The sequence below is a fragment of the Trichosurus vulpecula genome, chromosome 8 (genome assembly GCF_011100635.1).
Source record: "Trichosurus vulpecula isolate mTriVul1 chromosome 8, mTriVul1.pri, whole genome shotgun sequence".
Lineage (NCBI taxonomy): Eukaryota > Metazoa > Chordata > Mammalia > Diprotodontia > Phalangeridae > Trichosurus > Trichosurus vulpecula.
The window spans coordinates 27241079-27257729 of NC_050580.1; the positions used below are offsets into that span (position 1 = coordinate 27241079).

General features: G+C 38.4%; 1 pseudogene; it reads left to right on the forward strand.

Annotated features, from left to right (window-relative positions):
* The first annotated feature begins 14646 nt into the window (after positions 1-14646).
* LOC118829443 lies at positions 14647-15175 on the forward strand (annotated as a pseudogene).
* The last annotated feature ends 1476 nt before the right edge of the window (positions 15176-16651 follow it).

Below are 16651 nucleotides of genomic sequence, written 5' to 3' on the forward strand. Positions count from 1 at the left end.
GATTAGTGTGTATGGTGCAGAATTTCATTGGGATGAGGTGTGCCATCAGTGTGTGGTAATTTAAACATATTTAAAAAAAAAAAGGATGATGCACAAACTTGCTGCTTAGGACACTGCAGCTTCTAGACCCCAGTTTCTTTTACTGATTTTTTTTTATAAATTTCTTTATTTATTTTTAGTTTACCATGCACGGTTCTACATAGTTTTGAGTTCCAGTTTTTCTCCCCTCCCTCCCCAAGACGGCATGAAGTCTCATATAACTGTCATGTATAACTTCGCATTGAATTAATTTATGCACTAGTCAAGTCGTGGAGAAGAATTTTGACCAATGGAATGAATCACGAGAAAGAAGAAACAGAACCAAAAAAAAAAACCCAAAAACAAATACAAAAGAGAAGCAGAAAAGGCGAGCATGTAGTGTGCCTCAGTCTGTATTCAAACTTCACAGTTCTTTGTCTCGATGAAGATAGCATTCTCCATCGTGAGTCCCCTGGAGTTGTCCTTGCCCCTTAGGTTGCTGAGAAAAGTGCAGTTTGTCAGGATAGGTCCTCACGGAATCTATATATCAGTGGCTGTGCACAACGTTCTCCTGGCTCTGCTCCGCTCACTCAGCATTATGTCGTGTAGGTTTTTCCAGGTTGTTATGAAGTCTGCATCATCCCCATTTCTTATGGCACAATAGTATTCCATTACCTTCATGTACCACAGCTTGTTCAGCCATTCCCCAATTGATGGGCATCCCTTTGATTTCCAATTCTTGGCTACCACAAAGAGAGCCGCTATAAATATTCTTGTACATATGGGTCCTTTTCCCGCTTGCGTGATTTCTTTGGGATACAACCCTAGAAGTGGTATTGCTGGGTCAAAGGGTATGAACATTTCTATAGCCCTTTGGGCATAGTTCCAAACGGCCCTCCAAAATGGCTGGATCAGCTCACAACTCCACCAGCAATGCAACAATGTTCCAATTTCCCCACATCCTTTCCAGCATTTATCATTCTCCTGATTTGTTATTTTAGCCAATCTGACAGGAGAGATGTGGTATCTAAGAGTTGTTTTGATTTGCATTTCTCTAATCAGCAGTGATCCAGAGCATTTTTCCATATGCCTGTAGATAGCTTTAATTTCTTCCTCTGAAAACTGCCTGTTCATATCCTTTGACCATTTCTCAATTGGGGAATGGCTTGTATTCCTATATATTTGGCTCAGCTCCCTGTATATTTTAGAGATGAGGCCTTTATCAGAGATACTAGTTGCAAAGATTTTCTCCCAATTTTCTGCTTCCCTCCTAATTCTTGTTGCATTGGCTTTTTTTGTACAAAAACATTTCAATTTGACATAATCAAAATTATCCATTTTGCATTTTGTAATGCTCTCTATCTCTTGTTGGGTCACGAATTCTTTACTTTTCCACAAATCTGATAAGTAAACTATTCCTTGCTTTCCCAAATTACTTAGAGTATCAACTTTTACTCCTAAATCATGAACCCATTTTGACTTTATTTTGGTATATGGTATAAGATATTGGTCTACGCCCAGTTTTTGCCCTACCATTTTCCAATTTTCCCAACAGTTTTTGTGAAATAGTGAATTGTTAGCCCAGAAACTGGCCTCTTTGGGTTTATCAAAGAGTAGATTGCTAAACTTGTTGATTTCACCTATTTGTGTACCTATCCTATTCCACTGATCCACACCCCTGTTTCTTAACAAGTACCAGGCAGTTTTGATGACTGCTGCTGTGTAGTACAGTTTAATATCTGGTGTGGCTAAGCCACCACCTCTAGCATGTCTTTTCATTGATATCCTAGATACTCTAGACCTCTTGTTTTTCCAAATGAATTTTGTTATTATTTTGTCCAGCTCAGTAAAAAATTTTTTGGTAGTTCGATTGGTATGGCACTGAATAGATAGATTAATTTAGGTAGAATTGTCATTTTTATTATATTAGCTCGGCCTAACCATGAGCAACTGATATATCTCCATTTATTTAGATCTGATTTTATTCGCGTGAAAAGTGTTTCATAGTTATGTTCATATAGGCCCTGGGTTTGTCTTGGCAAATAGACTCCCAAATATTTTATAGTGCCTTCAGTAACTTTGAATGGAATTTCTCTTTCTATCTCTTTCTGTTGGGCTTTGTCAGTAATGTATAGGAATGCTGAGGATTTATGTGGGTTTATTTTATATCCTGCAAGTTTGCTAAAGTTGTTTATTATTTCAAGTAGTTTTTTACTTGATTCTCTAGGATTCTTTAGATAAATCATCATATCATCTGCAAAAAGTGATAATTTAGTTTCTTCTTTTCCTATTCTAATTCCTTCAATTTCTTTTTCTTCTCTTATTGCTTATACAGCTAACAGAGAAGGAAGTGAAATTTCTTAATGACCCCATATCAGAAAAAGAAATTGAGCAGGCCATCAATGAACTCCCTAGGAAAAAATCTCCAGGGCCAGATGGTTTTACTTGTGAATTCTATCAAACATTTAAAGAACAACTAATTCTAATACTTTGTAGACTATTTGGGAAAATAGGTGAAGAACGAGTCCTAACAAATTCTTTTTATGACACAAATATGGTACTAATACCCAAACCAGGTAGAGTCAAAACAGAGAAAGAAAATTATAGACCAATTTCTCTAATGAATATTGATGCAAAAATTTTAAATAAAAGATTAGCAAAAAGATTGCAGCAACTCATCACGAGAATAATACACTATGACCAGGTAGGATTTATTCCAGGAATGCAAGGCTGGTTCAATATTAGGAAAACTATTAGCATAATTGACCATATCAACAACAAAACTAGCAGAAACCATATGATTGTCTCAATAGACACAGAAAAAGTCTTTGGCAAAGTACAACACCCATTCCTATTAAAAACATTAGAAAGCATAGGAATAAATGGAACCTTCCTTAAAATTATAAGTAGCATCTACCTAAAACCATCAACAAGCATTATTTGTAATGGGGATAACCTAGATGCATTCCCAATAAGATCAGGGGTGAAACAAGGATGTCTATTATCACCCCTATTATTCAATTTGGTACTAGAAACATCAGCTGTAGCAATAAGAGAAGAAAAAGAAATTGAAGGAATTAGAATAGGAAAAGAAGAAACTAAATTATCACTTTTTGCAGATGATATGATGATTTATTTAGAGAATCCTAGAGAATCAAGTAAAAAACTACTTGAAATAATAAACAACTTTGGCAAGGTTGCAGGACATAAAATAAACCCACATAAATCCTCAGCATTCCTATACATTACTGACAAAGCCCAACAGCAAGAGATAGAAAGAGAAATTCCATTCAAAGTTATTGTAGACACTATAAAATATTTGGGAGTCTATTTGCCAAGACAAACCCAGGGCCTATATGAACATAACTATGAAACACTTTTCACGCGAATAAAGTCGGATCTAAATAAATGGAAAAATATCAGTTGCTTATGGTTAGGCCGAGCTAATATAATAAAAATGACAATTTTACCTAAATTAATCTATCTATTCAGTGCCATACCAATCGAACTACCAAAAAATTATTTTACTGAGCTGGACAAATAATAACAAAATTCATCTGGAAAAACAAGAGGTCTAGAATATCAAGGGTATTAATGAAAAGAAATGCTAGAGAAGGTGGTCTAGCCATACCAGATACTAAACAGTACTACAGAGCAGCAGTCATCAAAACTACCTGGTACTGGCTAAGAAACAGGGGTGTGGATCAGTGACCACAAGTTGGAGAAGTCAATGACTATAGCAATCTACTCTTTGATAAACCCAAAGAGGCCAGCTTCTGGGCTAAGAATTCACTATTTCATAAAAACTGCTGGGAAAATTGGAAAATGGTAGGGCAGAAACTGAGCATAGACCAATATCTTACCATATACCAGAATAAAGTCAAAATGGGTTCATGATTTAGGAGTAAAATCTGATACTATAAGTAATTTGGGAGAGCAAGGAATAGTTTACTTATCAGATTTATGGAAAAGAAAAGAATTCATGACCCAACAAGAGACAGAGAGCATTACAAAATGAAAAATGGATAATTTTGATTATATAAAATTGAAATTTTTTTTGTACAAAAAAAGCCAATGCAACAAAAATTAGGAGGGAAGCAGAAAATTGGGAGAAATTCTTTGCAACTAATATCTCTGATAAAGGCTTCATTTCTAAAATATACAGGGAACTGAGCCAAATATATAGGAACACAAGCCATTCCCCAATTGAGAAATGGTCAAAGAATATGAACAGGCAGTTTTCAGAAGAAGAAATTAGAGCTATCTATAGGCATATGAAAAAATGCTCTGGATCACTACTGATTAGAGAAATACAAATCAAAACAACTCTTAGATACCGCATCTCTCCTGTAAGATTGGCTAAATAACAAAGCAGGAGGATAATAAATGCTGGAGAGCATGTGGGAAAATTGGAACATTGTTACATTGCTGGTGGAGTTGTGAACTTATCCAGCCATTTTGGAGAGTAATTTGGAACTACGCCCAAAGAGCCATAGGAATGTTCATACCCTTTGACCCAGCAATACCACTTCTAGGGTTGTATCCCAAAGAAATCACACAAGAGGGGAAGGGACCCATATGTACAAAGATATTTATGGCAGCTCTTTTTGTGGTAGCCAAGAATTGGAAATCAAAGGGATGCCCATCAATTGGGGAATGGCTGAACAAGCTGTGGTATATGAAGGTAATGGAATATTTTGTGCCATAAGAAATGGGGATGATATGGACTTCATAAAAACCTGGAAAAACCTACACGACATAATGCTGAGTGAGCGGAGCAGAGCCAGGAGAACATTGTACAGAACCACAGATATATGGATTCCGTGAGGACCAACCCTGACAGACTTTGCTCTTCTCAGCAACACAAGGTGCAAGGACAGCTCCAAGGGACTCACAATGGAGAATGCTATCTACACGCAGAGAAAGAACTGTGAAGTTTGAATGCAGATTGAGGCATACTACATGCTCGCCTTTTTTCTTCTCTTTTGTTTTTGTTTTTGGGTTTTTTTTTGGTTCTGTTTCTTCTTTCTCATGATTCATTACATTTGTCGTAATTCTTCTCCACAACTTGACTAGTGTATAAATTAATTCAATGCGAAGTTATACATGGTAGTTATATGAGATTCCATGCCGTCTTGGGGAGGGAGGGGGGAGGGAAGGGAGAAAATCTGGAACTCAAAATTATGGAGAACCATGTGTTGCAAACTAAAAATAAAAAAAAAAAAGAAAAGGAAAAGCGCGCATGTGTGCGCACACACACACACACACACATACAGATAAAATGGGATTTTATTGTGCCATAAGAAATAATGAAATGGATGGTGTCAGGAAAACTGGGAAGCCTTGTCTGAACTGATGCAGAGTGGTGTGAGCAAAACCATACAATGGCATTTGAAATAGTTAAGAACTCTAATAGAACATAATGACAAATCATGATGCTCAAGAAGGCTGCAGATGAAATGGGCTGCCTGTCTTCTGCCAGAGAGCTGATGGACTCAAAATCAAAAGTGAGATTGAGATTTTTGGATATGCCAATGCTGGAATTTACCTTGTTGACTATGCATATTTGTTACAAGGTTTCATTTTTTTTTTTGGTTCATTTATCTGTCCGCCTATCTAATTGATTCATGGATTTATCTATTCATCTTTTTCATCCATTTATTTATTCATCCATCCATTTATTCAATTAGCTGTCTGTTCATCCATTTTTAAAATGTAGGTACTTTTGTAATTTTTCAATTGGTTGGAGGGGGAGGAGGGAAAGAAAATAAATGTCTGATAATCAATTTTTAAGTTATGGCAGGAGCAGACAAGGTTCTTTAAGTTCCTTTATTGAGGGCCATTTTCTCCATTTGCTCATCAGCCATGAAGTATCTGATAAGGCAGCTGCTATGTTCATTTGGAATATTCTGGAAGGGACATATAAATGCAGAGATGCAGCACTGATAAGGTGTGAAGAGTCCCAGGATCTCTAATAATTTAGATCTTCCCCTTATCCATTTGTGTCACCTGTGGGAGGTTTTGGAAGCTCTCTGAGCTTTTCTTTTCTTTAAAATAAAAGGATTAGACTCGCTGATCTCTAAAGTGCTTCTCAATGTGCTACTTCATAATGCTGTATTATGTAGCCATTAATTTGTACTTTTTAATCAAAACACCAAATCTTTTATCAGTTTCCTCATCTGTAAAATTTGGGGATTAGTGGTCCCTTCCAGGAGTAACATCCTAGGCTCACAGGACTCATGACCTTAGAGGTCATCTTGTTCAACTCCCTTGATTTACAGCTCACAGGATCATTCCTCATGAGCCAGAAGGTGCCTTGGATCTTCTCCAGTCTAACCCTAATTTTCTAGAAGACAAAACTGGGTACAGAGTAGTGAAGGTGCTTGGCCAAGGCCCTTTTGCAGGTAAGGATCAGAGTTGGGACACCGGCTCAGGTATGCTTCTAATGCATTGCTTTTCCCCCACTTTACCACAGCGTTTTTACTTATAAATAATTGTTCTCTTCAATGATACTATGCTTATAATCTGCAGCAAGGATTGTTCTTTTGTGAACCTTGAAGATTCATGAGCAGTCAGGTATTCTTGAGCTTTATAGTAATTGCTATGTTTCCTCCTGGATTGAACAACTTTTTAAAGTAATTCAATGTGTTGACTCTTATATTTACAAATGCATACAGGCAGACTAGTTGTTTATGCAGAAACAAAAATGTTATGGATTCACTGCTGTCTAATTTGCATTTTCCACCCATCACCTGTGCTTTAGGGGAACCCATGCCAAGAGGCAGTGCCCCCTTGCTGGGAGGAGTCCAGAGTGTTGGCTGTGTTTAATCATTGATGTGTGGAGTTAATGGGACCTTCCTGTTCTGTCCCCAGCTAAGTTACAGGAAATCATTTTATCAACATCTCTCGTTTTGCAAACTCCTCAATGAAGATTGGGTTGCCATACATTACCAAGGATGCTGATGATGGCAGGGTGAGTTTGAACACGAAGGAGACAGAGTGAACAAACTTACAGCTTAAAGCAAAGATATATTGGGAACATTTTTTCAAATGTCATGTTCACTGGTGAGATCAGTTTCCAGGCAAATCTAATTTATGTGAAGAGCATTTAGGTGGAACTGAACCAAGCAGAACAATAACCTTGGCAGTATATTCAGCATAAAAAATTGAATGCACTTTTACTACCTACCCTTTATATTTAAAAGAAAAAAAAACGTAGGCCTAAGATCTTTGTTTTTCAGAACATTTGTGCTTAGTCTCATTTAATAAAAGATATGGTTTGCAATTAAAAGTGCAAGCCAAAGTAGAGTCTCTTTATTTACTCTGCTGGAAGCTCTAATTTATCCAAATTGGGGGTGGGCGTGGGGGTGGGGGTAGTTTTTATTTATATAGCAAAAGAACAATAAAATCAGAGAATTTGAGATGGAAGGGACCAGAGGTCATTGACTCCATCTGCCCTCAAGTAACAGATGAGGCAACTGAAGTCCCAGAGATTAAGTGACTTGCCTAGAGTCCCACAGCCAGTGAGATTTTGAGGCAAGGCTCGTCATCAAGGACTGCATTAAAATTCCAAAAGCCTCAGTTTTTTAACTCTCATATTTTCCTACTGGGTTGTAAGACAGGCAGGTATGGATGAGACAGAAGGGACTGATCACATTCATGAGATTACAAAACCGTGAGTATACTGGAATATTCTCACAATAATGCTGCATGGCAGAAAACCATGGAAGAGCAGGCTCTCAGAAGAATCAAAATCACACTGACCCAGAGGGCGATGGAAAAATAGAACTATCATTCATACTGTACAATATTCTTAACCTTGTCTTGCATGTAAAATATTTTATAAAAGACATTAAAAGGACATGTATATTTGGAAAATGAAGGTGGTCTATTTATGGAGGGCAAAGGATGGAGGGGTAATAAGTGTGGAGCCAAAATATACGGGCTGGTACTCATAAAATTCGAAAAGGGCCAGATGCAGGCAGATTTAAGCCTATTAAGTAGCTCAATAAGAAAAAATAAATTCAATCTGCCCCCGAGCTTACATCCTCTGATGGGGACATAGAATATGCAAACTACACATAATCCGAGGAAAATCAAAGGGGGAGAGAACCCTAAAAGCTAAGCAGATCAAGGAAGGGCTTCAAGGAAATGGTGGCACCTATGGTGATCCTTGAAGGAAGACAAGACTTCTCTGGAGGTAAGGAAGAAGTATATTCTACACTTCATTTAAATGGATGTATAATGTGGGTTAGAGACAGTAGTGAGTTTAGAGACCAGCTAATAGTCTGATTTGGCTGGAATGTAGAGTTTGTTAAGTGGAGCATCTTGAAATAAGTAACCAAAATGTTAGTCTCAGGAGTCTGTAGTTTATCCTCCTGGCAATAAGGCATCACTGAAAGTAGAGGAACAGAGTGATAATCAGACCTGTCTTAGGAAGATTATTTTAGCAGTTACGTGAAGAAAAATAAAGTGGAGAGGAGGAGAGACTGGAAGGAGAGAGAACAATTAAGAGATATTTATAGTGGTCCAATCAAGATGTGATGAGGGATTGAATTGGGGTAATGACTATGAGAAAAGTGGCGTTGTGGAGGTAAAACTGATAAGACTTGGTACTAAATTAGGTATCAGGAGAGAAATGACTTGAATGTCATGAACCTGGATGACTGAAAGGTCATCCTTTCAGTAGGTGGTGAATACTCCCTTGAAAATAATTAGGGGATGGAACTATAGAGGAAAGTTGCATTTTATCTTGGTTATGTTGAGTTTGAGCTGCACAGAATTTGTGCAGGCAGATATACATAGTAGGCAGTTAATTATCTTTAATTTATCCTATATATAGTTTATTCTTATATGGTTGTTTTCATATTCTCTCCTCTTTTAGAATGTGAGCTCTTTGAGTGGGAAGTACTATGTGTCTGGCACAAAGTAGATGCTTTATATGTGTTTATTGACTGACTGTTCACAATGCAAGACCGAAGTCTAGAAGAAATTGACACTTGGTGTCAGAAAGACCTGAATTCAGAATCTGCATCAAGCACTTACTAGCTCTATGACTCTAGGTAAGGCTGAGTTTCTTCATCTGTAAATTTGGAATAATGGTAGATTCTACCTCACAGGGTGACTGTGAGAATCCAGTAAGATAACACATGAAAAGCATTTTGTAAACCTTACAACACTTATGCAAATGCCAGATAATATATAGAAAGTTGAGTCACATATGAAACTCTGGGAGTTTAATCTCAGAAGAGAATTCAGGGACTCCATGAACCTAGCTGGGAAAATATATGTCTTCATTTTCCTATATTCTAAGTAAAATGAGCATTCCCCTTAATTATGAATGTAGACCATAAACATAATTATCAGAAGGGGTCCACAGCATTCATTAGACTGCCAAATTGACATATACTCAAAATTTAAAAACACCTAGTCTAGGGTGCTTTGAAGGTAAAAGAAATAAGCAAAAACATCAACAGAGGCATGTGTGTTATATGGTACAGCTTAGAATGGTAGTGGTTGGTTTATGGGGTTGACATGTTCAAAATTCCCCTATAAACAAAATAGATTTCAGCAGATCTTGTTAGTTACATCACTTGATATGCATTGATTCGTTGTGAGAGAACAGTTTAAAACTGAGCTCTTAGTCATGATTTCTTTACTTAGATGAAAAGGAAGAAATACAGAGTATGTGATGAGTGGTATCCCTTGTCCCCATAAATGTGGACCGAACCTGTCTCACCAGCTTCCTTAAACACTATTTACTCATTTTGTATAAGCCAGGAAAGAATGTTCAGATCTACCAGCAGGAAGAGGAGTTGGAAGGGGTTTTAAGAAAACAGGGAACCTAAAACAAGTCAATTAAAGTGGGATCAGTTTCAAAGGCTTGGCCATTCTGTTATAATCTCAGTCCCCAGGGGACATGTCTCTACCTGATCTAGTTACCTGGGTCATTTTCCATGGGAAATAATGGATTTTCGGTGACTGGCTGGCGTTCCTGCTTCAGAAGTATAGAGAGAGCTTGCCTTGATTTAAGGACCCAAGAGCAGACTTGGGTTCATACTGCCTGTGCAGGCTGTGTGATCATTCTCAAGTCACAAATGTCCTCTCCTGGGAGTATACCCTATATCAATGAAACTATAGGCCCAGTCCTTCTTCCTATCACTATTATAGACCAGGTGCTGAGCATAAAAAGATAGTTTCTCCCCTTGAGGAGCTTATGTTCTACAGGGTAAAGGATATTTAAGTAGGCACTAAGTATATAGTATATGTAAGTATGTGTAGGTGTTGATTAAAAGACCCCTATTCACTTGAGTGCCCCCCCACCTGTGAACTTTTAAAATTACAGGATTAATGGAGCAAGGAACTAGAGACAATGAGATGTAAAGGTTCAGCCCTTTCAAATTTTGATTGGTTGGATTTGGACCTCGTAGTAAGAAAGCCCTTTTAGAATTGGAGTGGCACATTTACATATGCAAGGAAGAGGAAATGACACTGATCCACTACACCAGATGTTCTTTGAAAAGCAGTCATCAAAAATAAGCATTTATTGGTCAGTCCAAGAGCCAAGAAGAATTTATTAAGTACCTACTAAGTGCCAGGCAGTATGCTAAGCCCTGGGGATAGAAAAAGAGGTCAAAGAAAGTCCTTGCCCTTAAGGAGCTTCTAATCTAATGGTGAAGAGAACATGTAAACAACTAGGTCCTTGCAAATCGTGTACAGTGTAAATGGGAAGTAATCTCAGAAAAAAGGCACTAGCAATTGGGGAATGGGAAAGGATTCCTGTAGAAAGATGGAGACCAGGGAAGTGAGGAGGATGAGGTAAAGAGGGAAAACCCACTAAGTATGGGGGAAATGTGTCAGTGCAATGTGCAGAGATAGGAAGTTGATTGGCATATGCAAGGATCAGAGAGAAGAACAGTGCGGTTGGTTTTTAGAATCTCCAGAGGGGAGAAAAATATAAGGAATCTGGAAAGGTTAAGAGTCAGGTTGTGAAGGGCTTTTAAAAACCAAATGGAAGATTTTATATTTGATCCTGGAGGCAATAGGGTGTCATTAAAGTTTATTGACTAAGGGTGTAATGTGGTTGGAGCTTTAGGAAACTTTAGGAGCTTTAGAAGAACAATTTCATGTTCTGAGTGGAGGATGGATGGACTGGAAGGGTAAAGACCTGAAGCAGGTAGAGCAACCTGTAGACTACTGCAATATAACAGGCATGAGGTGATGAGGACCTACATAAGGGTGGTGACTTTGTAAATGGAGAGAAAGGACATAGAAGAGAGGTGTTGTCAAGGCAGTAATGACAAAATTTTGAAAAGATAGTGGACATGTGGGATTTGTGCAAGTGAGGAATCAAGGATAATACATTTAGTTTGTAAGCTTGAGTGATTGAGAGAATGGGGGTTCCCTGACAAGGTGGGTAGAAGGGAGTGGTATGTGTGGACAGTGAGTTCTGTTTTGGAAAAGTTGAATTTGAGGTATCCAAACTGTAGTTGATAGTACAGGATTAAAATAAAAAAAAGAAGTTAAAATTGAATATGTAAATATGGGAGTCATCTGGAAAATAGAGGCAGCAAGGTGGTGTAGTAGATAGAGTACTGGACTTACTTAGGAAAACCTGAGTTCAAATCTTGCTTCAGACACTTACTTGATGTGTACCTCGGTCAAATCCCTTAGTTTCTATTAACCTCAGCTTCCTCACCTGCAAAATGGGGATAATAATAGCACTTATGTCAAAGGATTGTTGTGGAGATCAAGTGACATATTTGTTATGTGTTAGAAATAGTTTGAAGATTGAAGAATAAGTGGGAATGTCAGAGGGAGCAATTTACTGGAGAAGACAGGAAGGGAAGTTATCAAGAATATGTGTTGGGGGTTGCCTTGGTAAGAAGATACATCTCTTCTTGTGAAAGGTTAAGGAGCAGATAATGGGAGATTTTTGAGTCATATGAGAAAATATGGAGGAGACAAAAGGGCTTTTTCTCCATTGTCTGCAATTTTTCATTAAAATAATAGTTGTTTTCCTTAGCTCAGAGTGTATGGGGAATGGTTTCTATGAAGGGCTTGAACAGAGATGAAAATGTTTGGAAAAGCCCCTTCATTGGATGCTTTAGTGAACTGATAAGGGAGGTGTAATAGGATTGCCTTGCTGCAGTGAGAACCAACTTGAGAATATGTAACATAAATTTGAAATGGACCCAATCAGCATTGTTTTGTAATTTTCTTTATTTCCATTCAGTTGCACACAAACAGGAGTAAAGGAGGTAGATGAAGAAAGTCACCAAGTGCTGCGATTTGACAGAGTAATGAGTGGTAGGACAAAGGGCAAAGCATTAGACTGTAGCAGATAAAAGAGAGTTGAACTGATCTAATGAGAGATAGAGATCGGGAAAGGGGACAAATGTAGCCAACTCCATAGTGAAGGCTTGGAAAAGAAGTGAGGGGTGAAGGGGTTGGAGATCACAGAAATGATGAAGAACAGGGTTATGGATAAGAAGGAGAGAAAAGTGGAATGATAGAAGGTTGTGGTCAAATAAAAGAACTTCAGAGTTCATGAAGAAAATATAGAATGAAAGATCTAAGGACATGAGCCAATCAAGGCGGAGTGGAGGAGTAGGATACGGCAATTGAGTAGACTGAGAAATGGAAAGGTAATGGTATTTGAGTGAGTATTACCACATATAGTGAAGCGCCCTAGCCAGAAGGTAGGAGATGTACTAAAGGGACTGAACCAACATTGGACTGATTGAGCAAAGAAGGGGAGCATCCATAGTGATTTAGAGCATTTTTTCATATGACTATAGATATCTTTAATTTCTTCCTCTGAAAACTGCCTGTTCGTATCCTTGGGTCATTTTTCCATTGGGGAATGACTTGTATTCCTATAAATTTGATGCATTAGATATGAGGCCTTTATCTGAGACACTGGTTGTAAAGATTCTTTCCCAATTCTCTGCTTCCCTCCTAATCTTTGTTGCATTGACTTTGTTTGTACAAGAAAAGTTTTCAGTTTAACATAATCAAAAATTATCCATTTTGCATTTTGTAATGCTCTCTCTTGTTAGATCATGAATTCTTCCTTTTCCCATAAATCTGACAGGGAAACTATTTTTTGCTCTCCCAAATTGCTTATAGTATCAGCCTTTATTCCTCAATCATGAATCCATTTTAACTTTATTTTGGTATACAGTGTAAGACATTGGTCTATGCCCACTTTCTAAATGGCTTGCCTTGGGTCATGGAGTCTGTAAGTATCTGAGATGGAATTCAAACCCAGGTCTTCCTGACTGACTCCAAGCGAATCATTCTGCCCGCTACACCAAAGTGCCCCATAATACATACTCTTTTATTAAAAAAAATAATTATTTTGTTAAATGTTTTAAAATTACACATAAAATTTTTGACATCATTTTTTTAAATGTTGAGTTCCAAAATCTTTCCCTCTCTCCCACTCTTTGAGAAGGCAAGCAATATGATATTAATCATACGTGTGAAGTCATGCAAAACATTTCCATATTAGCCATGTTGCAAAAGAAAGCACACAAAAAATCAAAGAAAAATAAAAAAATTAAAAAACATACATATTTTAAGGTGCCATAAATGAGATCCTAGTTTATATATATTTAGATGTGTATGCTCATATATGTGCATATGTGTATGTGTGTATATGTGTACATATATATTCTTCATTTTTACTTCCTAGGTTTAGACTAGAAATTTATAGAAGACAGATATAAGAGCATGGCACGATCTTGTCAAAAATAATGTTTGAAATGCTAAAGCTCAGGATGATCTGAGGAAGGAGGTTCAAAGAAAGGGAAGGATCTTTGGAGGGGGGATCAGGGGATGACAAATGACAACAGAGAAAGCAGAGGGGCTTCATTTTTATTTTGTTTGTTTTCTCTACTAAAGAAAAAGGCCTTTGCCCTTTCCATTGAAAATTGCAGAGCAACAACAAATAATAACTGTGAGCTGAGACACAGGATAAGTAAGGAGAGAGTAAAAGAGCCCCTGGTTGTCCTTGAATTCAAGTCACCTGACCTAGCTGAACTGCATCCTCAGATCCTGAAAGTATTGGCAGATAAGATTTCAAACCATTGTCACTGATATTTGAGAGATGAGGGAAATTGGAGGAAAGCAAATGTTTCCATTTCCCCAAAAAAGAAGAGAAAAGAGTCTGCAAATTACAGTGAATTTGAGTATGATTCCTGGGAGAATTCTGGGAAGGTCATTAAAGGTGCAGATAGGTGATTCAATGAATAGAGCCCTGGGCCTGGAGTCGGGCAGACCTGGGTTCAAATCTGACCTCAGACCCTTGCCAGCTGTGTAACCTTGGGCAAGTCAGTCCACCTGTTTGCCTCAGTTTCTTCACCTGTAAAATGGGGATAACAATACTATTTAACAACCAGGAGGCTTGGGAAGCTCAAATGAGATAATTCTTATGAAGCACTTACCACAATGCCTGGCACATAATAAGTGCCATGTAAATTTTATTTATCGTTTTTGTGGTGGTTATTATTGGGAAAGTTGGTGAATGGCTAGAAAGGAAATGATAACAGGGAACTTATAGGATTTGATTAAAATCATGTCATGGCACTCTTGGGGGTTGGCGGGGAGTGAGAAGGCAGCACCATGAAGGCCTCGGGCACCCTGAGAGAGAATAAGGTAGTTGGACGCCTCCTACCTACTCCCAAGAGTCCAGTGCCTCCTCTGTCGGATGCGGATCTTTGCTCCTAATCATGTTGTAGCAAAGTCCTGATTCTGGTACTTTGTTTCTCAGCTGAAAAAGATGGAGAAGTCTTCTGGTGAAATTGTATACTGTGGACAGGTCTTTGAAAAGTCTCCTCTGAGAGTGAGAGTTTTTGGCATCTGGCTGCTCTACGATTCCAGGAGTGGAACCCACAACATGTACAGGGAATACAGGGACCTGACCACCACTGGTGCTGTCACTCAGTGCTACCTAGATATGGGAGCCCGTCACTGTGCCCGGGCCCATTCCATCCAGATCATGAAAGTGGAAGAAATTCCTGCCAGCAACTGCCACCGGCCTTCAGTCAAGCAGTTTCAGGATTCCAAAATCAAATCCCCTCTGCCCCACAGATTTCTGCGTGGCCAACACAAACTACATGTTACTACCAAGAGGCCCAACACCTTCCTCTAAGTGCAGAGACAAGGAGGCACCTGTTTTTTTTTTGACCTGTTTAAATAAATTTCTCAATTGGCAAAAAAAAAAAGATCATGTCATGTCAAACTTACCTCACTTCCTTTTTTGAGAGGACTAAGGGATTCCAAGAATTTCTGAAGGTACAGTTTGCCTGGGCTTTACCAAAGGTATTGAAAAAGTATCTCATATGATCCTTGTCAACAAGATGGAAAGATATAGGTTAGATGATAATAGCGTCAGATGGATTCTGAATTGGTCAGGTACCCAATTGCATTTGTTATTTGTTTAGTGTCAATATGGAAAGAGGTTTCCAGAAGAGTACCTAAGGCATCTGTCACCTTTAACATTTTTGATCAATGGCTTGGATAAAGGCATAGGTGGGATCGTCATCAAATTTACAGATGCCACAAAGTTGGGAGGCATAGCTAATGCACTAAATGATGGTATCAGTATACAAAGGATTTTTCCTAGACTGAAATATTGGGCAGAATTTTTAAAATGTTGTCTTATTCTTGGGAACAAACTGGCAGCTCCACAAATACTATACACAAATACAAGATGGAAGACAGCAGTTCTTTTGGGAAAAGGATCTAGGGCAAGGGTAGGGAACCTGGAGCCTCGAGGCCACATGTGGCCCTCTAGGTCCTCAAGTGTGGCCCTTTGACTGAATCCAAACTTCACAAAACAAATCCCCTTAATAAAAAGATTTGTTTGGTAAAACCTGGACTCAGGAAAAAGGCTGCATCCAAGGACCTGAAGGCCACATGTGGCCTCGAGGCTGCAGGTTCCCTCCCCTGAAGGAATTAGAGTAGACTACAAGCTCAATTGAGTCATCAGTGTGATGTGGGGCCCGAAAAAGCTAATGAGATCTTGGGCTAAGAGGCATAGCTGCCAGAGGCAGGGAGGTGTTAGTCCAACTGCATTCTGCCATCATTAGACCTCATTTGGAGGATTGTGTTGAGTTCTGGGCATCACAGTTTAAGAAGCATATTGCTAAGCTAAGAATATCTAGAAGAGAAAAACTAGGAGGGTGAAGGTCTTGGGTCCATGGAATATGAGGATGGGTTGAAGAAAATGGGGCATGGTTATCCTAGAGTAAGAAGATTCAGCAGGGACACAAGAGCTCTGTTCGAGTATATGAAACAATGACATGTAAGGAAATGATTAGACTAGTTCCATTTGACTCCCAGGATAGTACCACAAAGAAAAGGTAGAAATTGCCATTATTAGTTGAGACTTGATGTCAGGAAAGACTTCCTAACAATTAGAGCTATCCAAAAGTAGCAGGGGCTGCCTGGGGAGATGGTAGGTCTTCCTTTGAGATCTTCAAGCAGAAGGTGGACAACTGTTTGTTGAATTTTCTATAGACAAGATGCCTTTATGTAATGGCTAGACTAGATGGCCATTGAGGTCCTTTCCAACTCTCACACTCTGTTGTTCTTATCCCAGAAATTTTATGATAGATATTTCCTT